Here is a 20237-nt window from a genome sequence, read left to right on the forward strand (position 1 = left end):
TTTTGCGCTACTATTGTTGCCTTTTGACTATTTCAAATTTCCTTAATTAATTCTGCTAATAAAGCTGCTGCGCTCACACCTTCGTATCACAAATTGTTGTAAATTTTTCTACTTTTACTTTGCAATTTATATGTGAGTATGTTTGTTTGTGTTTCTGCTTGCTCTTCTGCTTCTTCTTCTTCTGGTATTTTTTGCAATTAACCGCCACTTATGGTTTTATTAAATTATCGTTAATTGATTGTTCATTAATTATTGAGTAATATCACTTAAGCGTGTTGTTGTTGATGTTTTTCACTCTCGCACGAGGTTTCTATTTTTTATAGGATTCACGAACACTTATCCCTTTCCGAGGATATGTTTTTTTTCGTGCCCCATGTTGGGCGCCAGTTAATTCCCGTATCGCGGGAATTTATAAAAAAAATTATTTTCCTTTCTGCTAACGCGCAGAGAAAATAAAAAGCGTTGTGTTGACTGAATCGCCAGATACAAAATCTAATCTTTATTTATAAGTTACTTATATGTATACATTTCCTTATTATTTACTTAAAGTTATGAGAGAGTGTCAATTTACATTAATATCAGCATTTTTAGGCAGAACGTTAAGTGTTCTGCTTTGATTTATTATGCCTTCTTGTGAGGGCTACAAATATTGTTTATGTGAACGGAAAAAGTATATCAAATTCTTTAATTATGTGGCCGCACAACTGTAAATTGTAAATATTCAATATTGTTTACAGTTATGGTTAAGTGGCTGTGTGGAGGCTGTCATTAACTTGCATACATATACATATATAGGTCTCTTCATATTCTTCGGTATGTGAGACAGAGAACATAATATGTTTTGTACACATTTTTCGCTGTAAAAAATAAAACAAAATATAAACAAGCAAAACGAAATTCTTCGTTGGGAGTTTCTTCATATTCTCTGCTTGGGTATATGTACATGCTATGGCATCATATGCCGAAAATATATATATTTATTTCTCTTCATCTTCTATGTTGAGTATGTGGAGAACTGTTAAAAATTTTAACATTTTACAGCGCGAACTCTGTGCTTGTGAGGTGAATTCCCTACTATAAATCTAACGAATGTTCGCTGTCGAACCTGCACCTTCTGTATGTTTTTATGTTCTCTGGTCGAAGAACTGACGTGACGACAAAGCGTCACATCATTGTGTTGTTGGTAGAAAATACGAACTGTGCCGAAAACACAAACGAACGATCGCCGATTGCCACTACTTCCCTTGCCTTTGTAACAGCATTGCATACAAACCAGCGTAGATACATATGTATGTTTGTGTATGAGCTTGCATACATATCGACGCAGATTTTTGCAAGCTGCCTAAAAATATTTTTTTACATTCGTTGACAAATACAGTCAATCCCGATGTGACACAATCAAAGATACAAATTTTGTGGTTTGTTAAAAATAAAAATATTATATGGCACATAAGCGAGTGCGGATACTTAAACGAGTGGTACTTAAATCAACAATTTCTATGTATTTCAGAAAAATAAACCGTGAGATGCAGCAAGATATAGGCAGTTAAGAGGGACGATTTTTATTTAAGCGGAGTACTACCTAACCGGATTCGCTGTACACATAAATCAAAGGAATATTGAATATTTTCTTTGATACATTTCTTGACTTGAAAATCAACCAATAAACTACGTTCTCAATTTTATTCTAATATAATTGAATACTTATATTTGCAGGGTTGACACTTTTTCCTTCTCATACAAATATCAGAAATTGTTAAATTTATGATTTTTAGCTTTTGCCATCGTCGCGAAAAGACGCTTGTAGGCAAAGGCATGCTCGGGGAGATGTAATGGTGTTTGTTTTTATGTATGAAGCAAGTTTGCCTGTTGAAAGTACGCTTGCGTTCATGAATGAAAATATTGTTGTTGTGTGTATTTCTACAAATTTGGGCATCGACTATTTGGCTGGCATATTGACTGGTGACGCTGGTGATGCTATATTAGACGATTGTTGTCATATATGTACATATATAGCATATCTACATACATACATACATATATGGGAATTAATAATATACTTATGTATTATCAAAAATAAGAAATTATTAAAAAATAACTCTTATTCGCACATTAACTACAAACATAGTTTTGAAAATAGCGTAATTTAATGAAAATGTTACAAATTTTGCACGTACAGTATACTCTCGAAAAGTAAATCGATTGGTATTTTGGGTAATTTACTTTTTCGAATAATTTACTTTTCCAAATATATACATAAATTATCTGTTTTTATAATATTAAATGCATTTTTAAACTTAAAAAATACATTCATTTTTTGGTTCAATAAAACATATGGATTTACATGAAAAACATATTTACATTTACGATACATACATACATATGTATTTACTATGAAGAGAAAAAATCTTGAATATTCTTTTGATTTTTTTCTTTAGCAATATATTTTCTGACCATTTTTGTACGACAATTCAAAAAGTCTGACACCTGATTTGCATCGTTTTCATTTTTAAACCAGTGGATCAAGTTGTTTACGCTTTTAATTGCTTCCGCATATGTCACTTTGGGTTCCTGGCTGACTTCTTCTCCATCTGAAGTGTCTGACAAAATTTCTATTTCATCAGCAGTTTCTTTGTTTACTAAAAAGACGCGATAAACAAGAGAGTAAGTGTTTTTGCTACATCGTAAAAAACGCTGCTTGCTTCGTTTCGAATTTTTTATCACACTCTCTGAAAAGTAAATTAAAAAATTTACTTTTTCGAGGTGCATGTGTAATCTTAAAGGTGATTTACTTTTCCGCGATTATTTACTTTCTGAGAATTTACTTTTCGAGAGTATACTGTATTTATAAAAATACGCAAAATGATAATCATATCAATTAATATGATTGCATGCAAACGTATAAAATTATATGCCAAAGGACAACATACGTCTGTAAAAGCAATGTATATTTCTGAGCATAATTTTTATTGAATGCTCAGCTCTGTTCACGCGCCACTGTTGAAATTTCTTCTTCTGATCTTGCTGTGGTGAAACACGCTCATCGCATTTTGTTAGCCAAAAATATTTTTACGCTCTCCACGCCGTGAACCTTCTCTATTTTTTATATTCTCTGAAAACAGTTCAAGCCCCTTGGTACCGAATATGTGAACCCCATACCAATAGTTGACTTTTGACCGAAAATATCGTTCAATGTGTGAGATATGAAACTTAAATTCACACAGAATCCTTTTCTGACAATAGTATTTAATTGTTTCAAAAATTGGTTGAATCGGGTCAATACTTTCGTGAACCCCCATATACGTAATATAAAGAGTTTAGAACTTCTAGGTCACTTTATGTAGGAAATATCCGCCAGTATTGGAGTCAAGTCTAAATGAAAATTGCAGAACATATTTTATTCATAATACCTGAGACAGACATGCAGTAACAATACCAAAGCAAAGGTATCATGGTATTCTGTTTACCACGTTGCTGACACACACGGCAATGTAGTAAACTCAAATACTACCTTTGTTTCATAGGCATTAAATATTTCAAAAAAATGTAAGCATGTAGATGTGTGTTATGGAGAAAATAAGTACAATTATTTCAAATACAGTAAATTTAATCTATTTTTATCTGCAAAAAAGCTATTTGGTTAAAGTCCCTTTAAAATCCTCACATAAAATGAGGCATTTCCTGTTTTTCCGGAAGAAAAAAAGTGAAAAATATTTTGTTTTCTATTTCAATAATTAATTTTTTAAATCATTTTGACAGAATATTTCGAAAAACTTTTGTGTAAAAGCTTTTAGCAATGTTTGTTACCTGTTGTTTAGCTGTGTTTTTACAAATACCACAATGAAACATCATAGTATTGTTACCAGCAAAATACTACATTGCTCATTTAGTATTTTGCTAGCATTTGGTGACACACATATGGTATTGTTACCACATGTCTGTCTCGGGTTTAACAGTGTATCTTTGCGTCTAAAATAGATAGAATTGCGCCAAAACTTGACCCCTCCAACACTTTTTACAAAAACATGCGTCGACTAACAGGAGGTTTATAAACCCGGAGAATACACTTGTACAGCCCCCAAAGGTGACCTAGTAGCCGATGCCCAGAGCATACTAAAATTATGGAGGGAACACTTCTCCAGCTAGATGAATGACAGTGAAGGCATAACGTCAGGAAAATGTGAACCCGACTCCACAATGGATGACGATAAAGCAGATGTTCCATTGCCCGACCATTAAGAAGTTCGAATAGCAATATCAATAGCGGCCGCGCTACCCAAACACTGCGGCGAAGAACTGATACGGAGCATGCATGAGCTTTTTTGTAGAATATAGACGGACGAAAGCATGCTTAACGATTGGAATTTAAGTGTGCTCTACCCAATCCACAAAAAGGAGACCCCACAATCTGCGTGTAATAAGCCTCCTCAACATAACGCATAAGGTTTATGTCAACAAACTGATTGGATCTTATCAATGTGGCTTGAGGCCTGGCAAATCAACTACTGACCATCATGCGCCAAATCTTGGAAAAGATTCGTGAAACGAGAATCGACACACACTACCTCTTCGACGAATTCAAAGCTCCTTTTAACAGCACGAAAAGAAGCTGCCTTTATGCCGCGATGTTCGAATTTGGTATCCCCGCAAAACTAATACGCCTGTGTAAACTGACTTTGAGCAACACCAAAAAATCTGCCATGATCGCGAAGGATCTCTCAGAGCCAAATGGTACCAAACTAGGTATCAAACAAAGCGGCTCCCTTTCGTGTGACTTTCTCAATATAATTTTGGAGAAAATAATTTGAGCTGTAGAACTAAATAGAAAAGGTATAATCTTCTGTAAGAGTACAACTACCGATGATATTAATATCATTGGCCTCAATAACAGCGGTGTTCCGCTCTCTCCAGCGAAGCAAATGGGTAGTGGTGGTGCACGAGGGCAAGACGAAATATTTCCTGTCGTCAACTAAAGAGTCGTCGCACTCGCGACTTGGCACCCACGTCACTGTTGGCAGTCATAACTTCAAAGTTTTACATAATTTCGTCTATCTCGGAACCACCATCAACACCAACAACATTTTCAGCCTCGAAATCCAACGGAGAATATCTCTTGTCAACAGGTGCTACTTAGGACCAAGTAGGCAATTGTGAAGTAAAGTTCTCTCTCGACGAACGAAAACCAAACTCTTATAAGTTATTCATTGTTCCTGTCCTGCCACATGGTGTAGAGGCGTGGACAATGACAACATCTGATGAGTCGACGTTACGAGTTTTCAAGAGAAAGGCTGAAGATTTATGGTCCTTTGCGTGTTGGCCACGGCGAATATCACATTCGATGGAACGATGATATATACGACGATATTGACATAGTTCAGCCAATTCAAATGCAGTAGCTCCGCTGGCTAGGTCATGTCGTCCGAATGGACGAAAACAGTCCAGCTCTGAAAGTATTCGACACATTACACGCCGGGAGAAGCAGAGGAGGAGGAAGATCTCCACTACGTTGGAAAGACCAGGTTGAGCAGTACCTGGCTTCGATTGGAATCTTCATTTGGTACCATCTTGCGAAAAGAAGAAACGACTGGCGCTCTGTTGCTAACTGGGCTATAACCGCGTAAGCGGTTTCTGCGCCATTAAAGAAGAAGAAGGTCCTAATTCACGGGTATTTTCCAATGTTGGGGACTATATATGTTAAATTAAGAACTCAGATAATTCCACTATTAGCATATTGGAGAATAAGCCTGCCAAATATGAAATGATATAAGAAAGCAACACACCACTCAAATTCCTTAAAAAGGGAAAAATCATAACAGATTACAACCACACCTGGAACACGTAAAAAAAGTATATGGGCCGAAATTAGTACAATTCAACTATTCAGCAACAATAAATGTAAAACAATATTCCACCCTGCAACAGGAAAACAAAGATACAAACAATATGGTGAGCTAGTGGAAGTCCTACGGATTATCGAATCCAATGCCGATTATAAATTTGGTAATATTAAAGAAATGTCAACTTTTCTGATACCAATCCCGGTAAATGTTCAGGAGAGCGGCTTTTCGGAAAACGTGCACCGGTCTTAAAATACTCGTTTTTAATTCTACTTTACGAATATGAATGGTGCGTGTCTTTAAAAACAATATTTTCCTTGTTTTAATAGAAAAACATCGTATTTCCCGAAATAAAAAATTCACTTTTGCACTTAAAACGTCTTTAGATGTTAAAAATATATTTTCTATCAATTATATACACGTAATTATTGATGTTGTTTAGTTAATCAATAAGAGAAATTGTTTTTTTGTTATTTTTATAAAAATATGAAAAACTTTACAATCACTTCACTTCAACGAAAATGGCAAAGTTATGTTCGAAATTACGGCATCACTGTTGTAAATTCGAATGGCCACTATTGACTGATCGTTTCCGAAGAATTATGAACGCGGGGGGTGTTGTTTATTTATAGCGTAAATATCGTGCAAAATCATAATATTTTTTATTGTTTTTATTACAAAAAACATTACAAATAGACAACGCGCCATATACTTATATTCGTGAATCGGAATTAAAAACGAATATTTTAAGACATTTAACGTGAAAATTGGTGCACGTTTTCGGAAAAGCCACTCTCCTAAACATTTACTACAATCCCTTTAATACACCTCCTACATAATAATGATCTGGCAGTGGAATAATCCAATACCGCATTTTAACTATAACAAACAGCTAGAAGATCTTAGAAGCAGTTTTAAGAATGTCAATAAAGTGCGCGCATTTCGACGTAGCAATAAATACGAGTATACTTATATTTTTTTTAACTCATATCGTTAAAATATTATTAACAGGGTCGGCGTTACAATTTTAAATGATCTCAATTCTTACGCAATGGTGGACGAGATATTTTACCACCCGCAAAATTTCTGTAATCCGCTATTTTTGTGATGTACTATTCGATATTCGAATATGTGGTGCCTACTGTCTAATAATTTATAATTCGAATTATATTTCTAATCCTAATTCCACATAAATATTTCATACAAAGAAAATTCATTTTCTACTTACTATATACAATATAATACTAGATAATTAGATACCAAACATGATTGTAATTCTCTCATTCTTTCGTCGAATAATGATTGTTGCATTCTTTCTGAACGTTCCTTATGTAAAATTTTGCCTACAACTAAAGAAATTTCTTTGGCTTTGATCCCTGTGAGAAAAACTGTTCGCATAAACTCTAACTTAAACCTTCCTTATTTATTAAGTACATATTTTATCAAAGTAAATGGATTTATAATTTTTTAAAATATTTCAAAAATAAATTGTATGTCCAATTGCAGGTTCAATTTCGGAGGGAGAAGAAGCGCACAAAAAAAAATTGTCTAGTTTCGCAAGAGTATCAGGGTATGATCAATTATTAAGCAATTTTCACGAAGAAAGCTGTTGTAAGCCAAATGGTGTATATTTTGCAAATGATTTCGGTCCATCTAAAGCTAACGGAAATAATATATTGTCAATCTCAAATGTAAGTGTAGAAAATCAACTAGCGGAACCATTAAAAAGTAGCACTTTAGACAAAAAAAAAAATCGAGAAAATTTTAAAACGAAAGCTACTTCGCCAAAAGCTTTGATGATAGTTCATGACAACAAATCTGATAAGCATACCGCCCATAAAATTAAAGATATTTTTCAAGCCAAACGACAGGTTGATATATGGAAAGACAATAGCGGTAAATTTGAATCTACAGATTTTGTTTTAGCTGAACCAAAAATTAAGTGGGGAGATCCTTATGATGGTTCAGATAAAAGTAAAGATGAAATAAAAAATTTAATTCACAATCAACATTCAAGACTTAAACCGTCGGTCAGTCCAGGTTCACGTAGGGGCCATAAAAAGGCTGGTAAACTGAGATTTTCGAAACACCGTCAACGTCCAAAAATTTTTGAGAGTGGAGGTAATAATTACTCCATAAGCTCAGAGGAATTGAATCGATACGTAAGTAATATTATATAGCATGTTTAAAATTGATATGGAGATATGGAGCTAATGATAATAGTTTAGTTAATTATTGATTCGTATGTATTTAACAAAAGTAGCTGCAAAATTTGCGTAATGATTACTGTAAAAAAATTGTTTTTTTACCTATAAAAAGCACTGCGCTTTACTCATAAATATAGGCACTTAGCGGTCAATATTACTGTCAGTTTATATTAAAAATATTTTTTGTTTTCGATTGTTTAAATATGTGTTGATTGTTATTCAAATAAAAGCACAGCTATTGAATTTTGCTACATGCTGTATAGTTTAAAGAACATTTTCTTTTTGTAGTGGTTATCAAACTGGTGGTTGTTTTGTCACAGCACCACTGGAAAAAGCCACAAATATACAGCCGAAGCTAACAAAAGCATTTTAAAAAGAAAAACTGATAAGCATTGCACTTTTATTTTCTTGTTTCTTTTTTTATATTTAAACAAAAATGTTTTTCTGTTTGTGTTTTATACTCCTGCTATGTGTTTCTGGAGTATAATAGTTTTGTTCTCTTAACGGTTGTACATATCACCTAAAACTGAGCGATATAGATAAAGGGTTTATACATAAATGATCAGCATATCGAGAGAAAAAAAGTTGAAATTCCGGTGACAGTCTATCTGTCCGTCCATGCCAGCTTTCACTAGAGTGAAGATTACGATATCTTGATGAAACTTGATACACATGCTCCTCTAATAATAATTCGCATAGGACATTTTTCATAAGAACTACTATCAAAAAGGTAAAATTGATGATAAATCTGCCCCTCCCCATATAACGATACTGTTAACAACTATTTAAAGCGCCATAAATCGATGAGTAAATGCACCGGAGACATTCAATTTTACCTCCCCAATTGGTATAAAAAGGCTTTAAGACAATGGCGTAGGTAGGGTAAGGCTCAGTGAATAAAGGCCTAACGAACTAACGCCTAAAAAAAAAGAAATAATGCCTAAAAATTGCATATAAGAATTAGACGGTTGTTCATAATGAAAGAATGCCTAACATTTTAGGAATTTCTTCATTAAAATTGTTAGGTGATTCTTCATAATGAAAGAAATGAATAAATACCTAATTAGGCGTTTCTTCATTTTTGATGTTAGGCTTTCTTTCATTAATGTTAGGCGATTTTTCATTTTGCTAAAAGTGTGATTTTTATTACTATTATGCGTGAATTTGTTGAAGACTAACGGTTGTACTTACGGTTAGACAAATGTTTTAGCATTTTGTTATCAGTTGTCATTCGGTAAACTTCTATCACTACGAGCAAGTTATTCATAAGTGTTGGACATGGAAATTTATATTATAATTAAAAATGGATTACGAAATAATTTCTGGCAAGAGGATTAATTCAAAATTGCTTTATATAATATCAGAAAAGCAATTGTATAAATTTAAAACAAAGAAATAAAATGAGTTATGTATGTATAAATAAAAAATGCAAGGCAAAGGTTGAATTAGTGAATGACGTATGTCAAAAACCAAAAAATGTCATTGAACATAATCATAGTGAGTCGGAAAACCTGGCAAATGAATTAAAGTGTGTAAGTAAAATTAAAAGTGAATGTTTGAATTCGTCCTCAGTTTTGAGTGATATGAATGCGCTAAGTACAATCAAAAGAAGTTTCTACGGTGTTTGTGCAAGGTGAGACATATATTCATTTAGTTTAATAATATCTAAATTTAATTAAATGCGATATTATTGCAGAAACCAAGAGCAATCTCAACATTTAGATTTTCACAAGATGCAAAGAGGTGTACAATTATTAGTAGCAAAGACATTTGTGAAATCTCCGATGTGCGCAAGGAGTAGTAGAGGCATTTCAGTTGGAATCCATTTATACGAACTTTGGTTTAACGAAGCATGGAGATCTGAAACATCAAATTATGCCAAAAATTGAAGAATATATTCTTCCTATGAATAGGACATATGTATATAGTAGATGGAACATTTTCAGTTGTTCCAAATGGATTTTTTAAGCAGCTTTTAATAATTCATATTGAATACTTCGGAAAGGTATAAAATAAAAAATGATATAAATGATAGATATTTTACATTATAAAATCCTATCGTTATTTGTATTCTTCTTTTCAGATCTTTCCATTCTTTTTTATACTTATGGATAAAAAATCGCAAAAAAACTATGAAGATATATTTTCATACATTAATGAAAATGTATTTGAATTAAGTGCCAAAAGTTTTATAACTCATTTCGAAGTCAGTCTTCAAATGGCAATAAGAAATAAACTCACCGTTGGCGAAATCTATGGTTGTTGGTTTCATTATTGCCAAGCAATAAGGAGAATTATTTCATATAAGTGGAAACAATTGGCTCCTTCAATAAGAAACAATCAAAATGCCTCTACGATATACCATAAAATCCTTGCTCTACCTCTGTTACCAGCTACACAAATAAATGCGGTTTTTGGGAACATAAAAGAAGAATTGATAAATACAAATATGCAAGAATTATTTACACCATTCATGATTTATTATGAAAAGCAATGGTTGCGAAAAGTAAGTTCCCTTTTACAAAATGTTAAAATGAAGGTATTAGTTTTGCCTTTTACAAAATGCATACACCACCTTGTAAACATTCTGTAAAAGGGAAAATTATAAGATTTCAAAATCATAAAAGCAATTTGTTGTTGTTTTTTATCAAGGTGACACCCGAAGTATTTTCGGTTTTCTTAAAAAGAACACGGACTACATCAGCTGTCGAGGCCTATAACGGCGTTATTGGCCGCATCATTCAAAAAAATGGAAATTTTTTTAAATTTGTTAAAGCTCTTATTGATGAAGAGTTTAATAAGAGTAGAGATTTTGATCTTCTTATATGCAGTGGTGGATCCTATGGTACTTCAACAAAAAAGAAGACCGTATATGAGCAAAAATCAAGTCAGATTCAAGAAGCCAGTCATGAACTCTTGCAGGGAAAAATTACGCCCAAAGAATTGTTTTCAAAAAAACTAAAATTTGTGTTGACCTAGAACCAGATGAGGACATATTTGAAGCAAATGGTCTTCCTTATGACAGTAATAACGAGGATGATAATCATAGCGAGGATGAAAATGATGATGGCGACGAGACTGTTGTTGCAAACATAGCAAGCAATTATTTTGGCGAAAGTAATGGTGGTGGTTTAAAAATTTGCTCGAACTGTCATAATGAGTTAGTTAGCGGAGCTGAAAACTTTTTGAAATGTCCTCTATGTAGAGCTATAGTTGTTGAAAATTTAACTGTATTTGCATGACTTATAGTTCAATATAATTTAAAAAAATGTACATTTTTTTCTTTTTAAAATATATTTTCTTAAAGTTCTAAGCATTTTAATTCGAATTGTTAGGTCTTCTTTCATTAGGGGTTATTACATAATCAAAGAAACCCTAACAATTTAGATTTTCTTTCATTTTTAAAATTAGGCTTTCCTTCATTTTTAAAGTTAGATGTACTTTCACTTTCTTGTTAGGCGTTCTTGTTTAGGCATTACTTAATTTTTAAAAATTAGGCGTTAGTTCGTTAGGCCTTTATTCACTGAGCCGGTAGGTAACCAAGGCAAATTAAAAAATGAGGCCCCCTGCTATGTTAATTGATTAGATTTTATAAAATAAAAATATGAAATATACAAATACAGTAGAATCGCGCAAAAGTTAACTAGCGGGAAAGAAAACCTTCGGCTAAGTTGACGGATTTTGATCGCCCACGTATCGCTCTAAAAAGTTAACTGTTGATTAACTTATTTGAGCTTTTCTTTTTTTCAAACCCAACCGTTTGTTTAGCAAGAGAAAGGGTTTATTACACAAAGGTCGGGCCTGCCCGACTAAATAACAATTATATTTCCAATTTTTTTCTAGCTTTAGTTTTCGCAAAAGTATCATAGAGGTGGTTTAAATCCAGGATTGATGCGGTTTTGTTTTCAATTGGTCATGATTCTTTGTCGCATGCTACGTATGTATATCACTCCATATTTGCTCTTTATTTCCATACATAATTGGTGAGAAGTCCATTCTTGAGTTAGTTAGTAAATATTAATAAAATGAAGTGACAAACTATGGGAAACTTTGGAATTCCTCACACTTTTCCAATAAAGTAGCTCCGTCAACATACAATTATAATAAAAATGTTGGTGTTAGAAACCCGATTATATTACAAACTGCACTCATACCAATAAAATGTGTATCTAATTGAAATATTACTGTGTCTAAAACACTAGTGTAAATCTCAAGATAAAATATTTTTTCTCAGTTTTGAATTGGTGATTTTTAACTTTTCTTTACCGTTTTTTTTTTGAAAATGGGTATCAATATCAAATTTTCTTGCAGTTTCACGGAAATAATTCGAGATTTCTATAAATTAGAATCATACTGTGTTTTGGTTTCTGCTAAAACTTTACTCTTCTCGTCCAAATGATGTGTAATTTTTGTAAAAGTGTGGATGCATAATTGATGTTGATGCCCCACATATTTTTTAAATCAATATGTTTGTCGATAAATAATGTTGTCACTTTTTTGACTAAATCTACTGCGCCATGTTTGATGGCTCTTTAAAAGCCTAGAAACACCTCTTTTACTTCTATATCAATTGGCCGTATATTTTCCTATCTAGTTATTACCTCACAACAATGCTTAGTTGATCTAAGTACCTTCGATATGTCTTGTGTCGTATTGATTATGATGGCAAAAAATGGTCACGCTGTAATTTGTTTTAGTAGATGAGTTTCGAGTTTGGGCTGAGTTTGGTTTCCAATCTCTCAATCATTTTATTTGGGGCATATCCAAAACTTGGCGCAAAATGTGATCATATCAGGTGACAAGCTCTACAAAGGACAGAAAATATCCGTTGTACCCTTCTTGATTTTAGTCTTCTTAATGCCCTCTTAAAGCCAAAGGACTCTTTGCTTGGGTAAGTACGAGGTGTGTTCAAAAAATATCGCGAATTTTGTGTTTTTTCATAAATTATTTATTTATTCATGAATATCTATTTTGACGCCTTCAAAGTAATCCCCATGAGATATTATACACTTGTGCTAACGGTTTTTCAAATCTTCGAAGCACTTCAAAAAATCATTTTTTTATCTTCTTCAGCTCCTCCTTCGATGCCGTCTTTATCTCGTCAAGAGAAGCGTAACGTCGTCCTTTCATGGGCCTCTTCAGTTTAGGGAACAAGAAAAAGTCACAGGGGGGCAGATCTGGGGATTACGGTGGCTGCGGCATCATTAGTGTATTGTTTTTGGCCAACAAGTCGCGCACAAGCAACGATGTGTGAGCAGGGGCGTTATCGTGGTGCAATTTTTTTGATAGGTAAAAATCGAAGACGATCCAAAACACGTGCAAGAAAAGCAGCTCTCAACAATTAAATGAACATTCAAAATGGCCTAGCTTGTCGGCATAAGTGAGAGACATGAGAACCAACATAACGCCACAAAAAATTCGGAATTCGAATATACGTAACCCGCGAAAATTCAAAATTCGCGATACTTTTTGAACACACCTCGTATGATATCGAATAACCTTTGAAGAATCATTTTCCAAATATTATTCTTTTGTCAAGCAAATAACCAGCAGGGTTGATAATAGAAACGGTCTAATATTTTGGAATAACACAACCAAAAATTATTAACTGGCCCATACTTAGGACACGAAACGTAGATATATTTGAAAAGCACTTGATGTTCTGGTTGATGTCTGTTGGAAAAGGTTTTGAAGGTTGTATAGGTCCAATTGCAAGCATTTGACATTTGGTTGAGGTACTTGCAGAAGGCTGACTAAAAAATTTTAAATTTTGGGCAGTTTTTGTTTACTATCTTTTCTTTCTTGGCATTGATTACGTTTAAATCAGTGGTCGGCATGAAAGGATTTGTCACTGCGTTTGTGAGCACGAAAAAAAGTAGCCCAGTGAGAAATTGGAATTAAAATTAAGCATCTAATCTAAATAATTAATAGTATAATGAAAATTAAAAAAATGTCTTTTAAGGATATATTCTCTATTATCTTTAAAAGACTTGGAACATAAAAGATATTGCATGACACCAAAGGCATTTAGAATCATAAAATATTTTCGTTCTTTTTCATCTAAATAATTAATAGTGTAATGACAATTAACAAAATGTCTTTTAAGGATATATTCCCTATTATCTTTAAAAAACTTGGAGCATAAAAGGCATTGCATGGCACCAAAGGCATTTATGCCCGGTTTCACAGTCCATACTTAAGTTGTGCCTAAATAAAATCTTAGCTAAGCATTGTTGCAAACTGAGCAGTCGTTTGCGTATCACAGTCAATGCTTAATTTCTATAAAATTTTATTATGATATATGGCAATGTTGTGGGCAACATATGTTTTACAAATGTCATTCATAAAAATATGTTTGAAATATTTAAATTATAACAGACAATACATAAATTTGCGAGGAAAATTATATCAAAAAAAAATGAAAACAACAAAAGAACCCCAAATTTCATCACTAGCGAGTCGGAGCACCCATTGGAACTGAAGGAAAAGTATAAGCTGTTATTGAGTGCAAGCGAACGGACACTTGCCCTACGCTACGAAAGATGTCGCTGAAAATTCAAAGCAAATTCAAAACGAAAATCAGCTGTTATTTAAGCATTGCTTAAGACTCCAATTTTCAGTGCTTAAGCATAACCTAAGTATGAACTGTAAAACACTATTTTCCTGTTTTATCTTAAGCACAACATAAGTATGGACTGTGAAACCGGGCATTTGCGCTATAGTCTTGCGTGATATTAATTCGTTGCTCGCTCGACAACGAGTGAACGATAGAGCAAAGCGTACGTGTAAAGTTAGTTTGCAAAATTTTGCTAAGAAATGCCGACCACTGGTTTAAATGCACCACCGGGTTTCTTCCTTTTATACTCTTGCAACCGGTTGCTACAGAGTAATAGCAGAAACAGCCAAAAACGCGACTCCCTTCCTTCCTTTTCCTTCCTTATCGGCAAAATGTGTGCACAGTTAGCACGTAGAAATCAGCCGTCTTTGCTTTGTTTTCATTTGAACAATGTTGCCATATATAGTTTTGTACACATCTATGTTTTCAATTACAATTTTTTATAATATAAAATATCAAAACTGAAAACAAACTATTAAAAATAGTAAGGGTATTCTCTTGCTCTTGCAAGATTGCAGATTGCAAAAATACTACACCGAAATATACAAGGGCACGAGAGCACCCATTGCAGAATCTAGTGATATATGAGTGACTGATTCAGTCAATTTATTGTAAATGACTATTGTGAATTGGCGCACCTTCTGCATACATTTTTAACAAAAAAAACTGTAACAAAACTTTATAATTTATATAGAAATTATAAAATATAATTAAAATTTACCTTTCTCAACAATTTAACGACGTAATATGTCTTTATGTAAAATGGCAACTATAACAGGGTTGCAATTTTATTTTTGCGTGACATTGCACGCTAATATACATGGGTTTTGGTCTGACATAATTCACAGCCCTTGCAAATATTTTTCTGCGTGTGTTTGTTGTTGTGCCGTTGTAAATCTACAATGCTTGCACCGTGCACCGGGTTTTGGAAGAGCAAGAGAATACCTCTAGTTTATATTTTTATAAATAATAGCATTCGACTCTGATTTAGAGTTATTTTAAGAAAATTTCAAACATATTGAACAGCTACGTTTCTACGGCAAAAATCCAAATGACGTGAATTCTCACGGCATCTACGTCTAAGAGAGAAGGGAGTAGCGTTTTTCACTGTCCACTTACATTGCGCGCCCATAAGATAGGTCGTATCAGGAAAGGAGTAGCGTTTTTGACTGTTTCTGCTATAATATAGTTTTGTTCACCTAACGGTTGTACGTATCACATAAAACTAAACGAGAAAGATAAAGGGCTATATACATATATACATGATCAGAGTATTGTGACAATAAAACTTGAAATCCGGTTAATCGTCTGTCTGCCCGTCTACTTTGATAAACTTGGTATAAAGGTTTTTTAGTAACTACAAAAAAACGTTCGAGTTCGTAGATATCTGGTTCTATTAAATTAGGACACGTGTAAATTTTAAATTTTTTTATCCATTTCAAAAGATGTATATTTAACATTAAATATAGCATATTAAATAAAAAATAATAATGCTAAAATGAGCCCAATTTATATCAAAAAAGTTTCCATACACCAATGATTATTTATGTATTAGGTCTACAACTTTGCTTCCGCCGTTTTTTTTTTTGTAAATTTAAGGCTTTATTGTATAAAAACGGTCCAAAAGTGTTTTTCAGCCGCACTTTTCTTGGAATTAAAAAAGAAAAGCAAAATTTCCCGTAAATGTCGAGAATATGTATCAAAAAGTGACATTTTCATTTGAGAATAAGTTTCGGATGCAAACAGATCTCTACAAATATTTTGTTGGATTAATGTTGACACAAATTTCAAGATCGATATATAACGATTTAATCGATTTAATTGACCAGTGCTTGACCCTAGAGACATCTATTTGAAAACGGCGGAAGCAAAGTTGTTTGTCAAAAGTAATTACAATAGTTTTAGCAATTTTTGGCCTACATTTTGTTGCAATTATTGTCCCTAGACGTCAACGCATGCTCCCCACTCGATTTCTAGTATTATTTCCGGATATTTTGACTCACTAAGTCCATGATCCAGTTTTTTTGCTTTATTTTTATGAAATTCGATGCTTTCGAATACGGTTTTCCAAAAGGTTTAAGATACTTTGAATAGGATTAATGTTCAGTAATTGCGGGACCTATAAAGTTATTTTTAATTCCACAGATACATGTGTTTGTTCATTTTTTTACTAATAAAGTCCAATTGTCAAACTCCAGATGCAACATTAACATTACCACCACCGTGCTTTACGGTTGGCAATACATTTTTTTCTTTCATCGATATTTCTCCCCACTTTTCGTGATCCATTCGAACCAAATATATTAAATTTTGATTCGTTGGTGAACACAATATTTCCCCAAAACCAATACGGCAGTGGTCGGCATTTCTTAGCAAAATTTTGCAAACTAACTTCACACGTACGCAGAGAACGTTTATCATAGAGAATGTTCACGGCGCGAAGAACGTAAAAATATTTTTGGCTAACGAGATGGAAGAGGTTCACTCAGAGATAAAGAGATGTCCAATTCTTCTCTCACTGGAAGTGAAAGAACAATTGCTAAACGTCAAAACCACCTAAACTTTGACAGTTGACTGGATTGAGGAGGTTTTGACGTTTAGCAATTGGAAACAAGCGATGGCCAGATTGAAATCTTACCAAAAAATATGAAAACGGAGGGATTTGTTGCATCGTTCAAGACCACTTATAAAAAATGTTAAATAATGAAAATTAAATAAATTTAAGAAATTGAAAGGTATTTGATGAAACGTTTTGTATTGTGATGCATCATAGTATTATTTTCAATGGAAATTTATTAAAAACATTTATTGATTAAGAGCTAAAAAGCTTAAATCCTTCTATTGGGTATTGAAAGTTCAAAAGTCAATTGTTTTAATATACATACTTTAAAAAGATTTAAATAGTTTCTTCATATACTAAATAACCCCTATATAGTAGTTTTTATTCGTACTAAATGTTGGGTGTTTTAATTTAAAATGCCCAAAAATTTTTATTTTGTTCGATCTGGCCATAATGGAAAATGTTATAAAAAAACGCTTATTTTGAGGCGCTCTCACACTGGAATAAGTTGGGCATCCCATTATCCCTGGTTTCACTACTGCCAGCTAGGCAGGAGAAATTTTAACATTTTCGCTTGAACAGAGCTGAGCGTGAAATAAAAATTATGCTCAAAACTATATATTGCTCTAACAGACGTATGATCGCTCTTTTGCTTATATTTTTATACGTTTATATGCAAACATGTGTATTCGTATGAGTTCATTTTGTGCATATTAATGAATGCATGTGCAATTGAATATATTTGAATTAAATTACTTTTTCAAAGCAATGTTCGTAGTTAATGTGAAAATAAAGCCTATTTTATACATAATTATTTGTTGAATATATCAAATCATACTTACATATATGTATACTTCAGAACATATGTATATAACAAACTATCATAATATTATTAAAAAATATATTATCATAGTGATAAATGTACATTAATCGTACATTTTATCATTCAAAACTTATATGTACATGTATCATGACTTCATGTATGTGTTTATGTTCGCTTTCGCGAATTCAAATCATATTATCACTTATTAATAATATGTGCGCGCTGCTCATACATATGTACATACAATACATAAATATGTGCATACGAGTATGACATTGGTACACAAATAACGCATTCGCAACATACATACATACTTCTATGCGTTCACATGTAGATATGTCACCCGCAAAAACTACAAAAATTGCTTTACAAAAACAACAATCGTTTGAAATAGCATCAGCAGGTCACAAGACAATAGGCATGGCAGCCAAATAGTCGATGCCCAAGTTTCTAGAGAAACACACAACTACAACTTTTTCATTCATGAACGCAAGCGCACTTTCAACAGGCAAACTCGCTTCATTCATAAAAGCAAACACCATCTCCTCGAGCATGCCTTTGCCTACAAGCGTCTTTTCGCGACGATGGCAAAAACTAAAAATCATACATTGAACAACTTTCTGATGTTTCTTCACAGAAAGAAGTGAGAAAAGTGGCAAATGACTGTTGTCGATTTATGTTTGTCAATTCTAAATTATATTTTTCCGTCCTCGCAAGAATCTGCGTCGATGTGTATGCACGCTCATACAGAGAACATAAAACATAGAGAAGGTGCAAATTGAATTCTGTATGATGTGCGATTGGACGGCTAACAGAGCTTATAAGATTGTGACACGGAATTTCACCATTTCGCTGCTATTTAGCAGAAATGAGCATGTCCCTAGCAGAAATATATGTAAAACACACACATTTGTCTGTATGTTTACGAACACAAATACGAGCCACATACATATGTACATACATTCATAATAACAAGTGTCGCACGCATCTTTCGCAGCTCCGTTTTCACGGTCAACCAATGGCTGAACACATTGAGCGGAGCAGACTGCAAGCGACATCTGTCAAATATTAATATATACACGTTCATATGGACACAGTTATGTAGTTGTGCAGCTGTCTAAATAACTGTGTCCATAAGAATGTGTGTATTTCAATATCAGATTCAGATGGCGCTTGCAGTCTGTCGCGTTCTATGTGTTCAGCACATCAATCTGCCGAAGCACTGACGCGACGAGACGCGAATGAAACTAACAAACGATTGCCGATTGTTACCGCTTCCCTTGCCGCTGTAACAGCTTCGCCCACAAACTAGCGTAAATATGTATGCATATGTATGAGCTTGCATACATATCGATGCAAATTTTTGCGAGCCACGGAAAAATACTTATTTTAGAATTTACAAATATTGTAAATCGACAAGAGCTATATTGCCACTTTTCTCACTTCTTTCTGTGAAGAATCATCAGAAAGTTGTTCAATTTATGAGTTTTAGCTTTTGCCATCGTCGCGAAAAGACACTTGTTGGCAAAGGCATGCTCGGGGAGATGTTACGGCGTCTGTTTTTATGAATGAAGCGAGGTCGCTTGTGGCATATGCGCCTGCGTTTATGAATGAAATCGTTTTTGTTGTAAAATTTACTACATTTGGGCTTCGCCAATTGGGCTGCCATATTGACTTGCCATGCTTATGCTATTTAGACAATTGTTGTTTTTGTAGAACAATGCTTCAATTTTTTGATGGTGACATATTCACATGTGTATGCATATCGTCATCTGAAATGCAAAATAACGTATCATCAAAAAATTCAAAATTGAGTGTCTTATTGATTACGCTTCACTACTTCAAATTATATACATAATATTAAATATGTTCAAAATTTCTGGTTCTGCGGTCATATATAAACCAATTTTAACCAATATTAATATTTTGTTTCACTCATGTTCCATTTTATTCCGTGTTTCATTCATGCCACTGTAAATTTCTGAAAATGTTGTTACGTTATTTTGCATTTAAGGTGACGATATGTATGTTTGTATGCTTGTGCATTATTTGTTCGGAAGTGTATACAAATATATGTTTTTTTTTTTTAAGTTGGGGGAAGCATCAAAAGCCGGAGTGCGGAACTTTAATCTGCTAAACCTAACCTACTCCCAACTCCAGACTCTCCCACGGAACCATCTGATTAAGTATTACT

At 33.5% G+C, this 20237-nt stretch overlaps 1 long non-coding RNA gene across 3 annotated transcripts in view; it reads left to right on the forward strand.

The window, feature by feature from the left end:
* The window catches only part of LOC105233304 (uncharacterized), a 1563509-nt gene that overhangs the window by 123626 nt on the left and 1419646 nt on the right, over positions 1 to 20237 (forward strand). For all 3 annotated transcript variants that reach the window (XR_007421867.1, XR_007421866.1, XR_007421868.1), the window contains one exon: positions 7344 to 7999. This is a non-coding gene — a long non-coding RNA (uncharacterized LOC105233304). The remainder of the gene's footprint in view (positions 1 to 7343; positions 8000 to 20237) is intronic.

Source organism: Bactrocera dorsalis, chromosome 2, assembly GCF_023373825.1.
Source record: "Bactrocera dorsalis isolate Fly_Bdor chromosome 2, ASM2337382v1, whole genome shotgun sequence".
Lineage (NCBI taxonomy): Eukaryota > Metazoa > Arthropoda > Insecta > Diptera > Tephritidae > Bactrocera > Bactrocera dorsalis.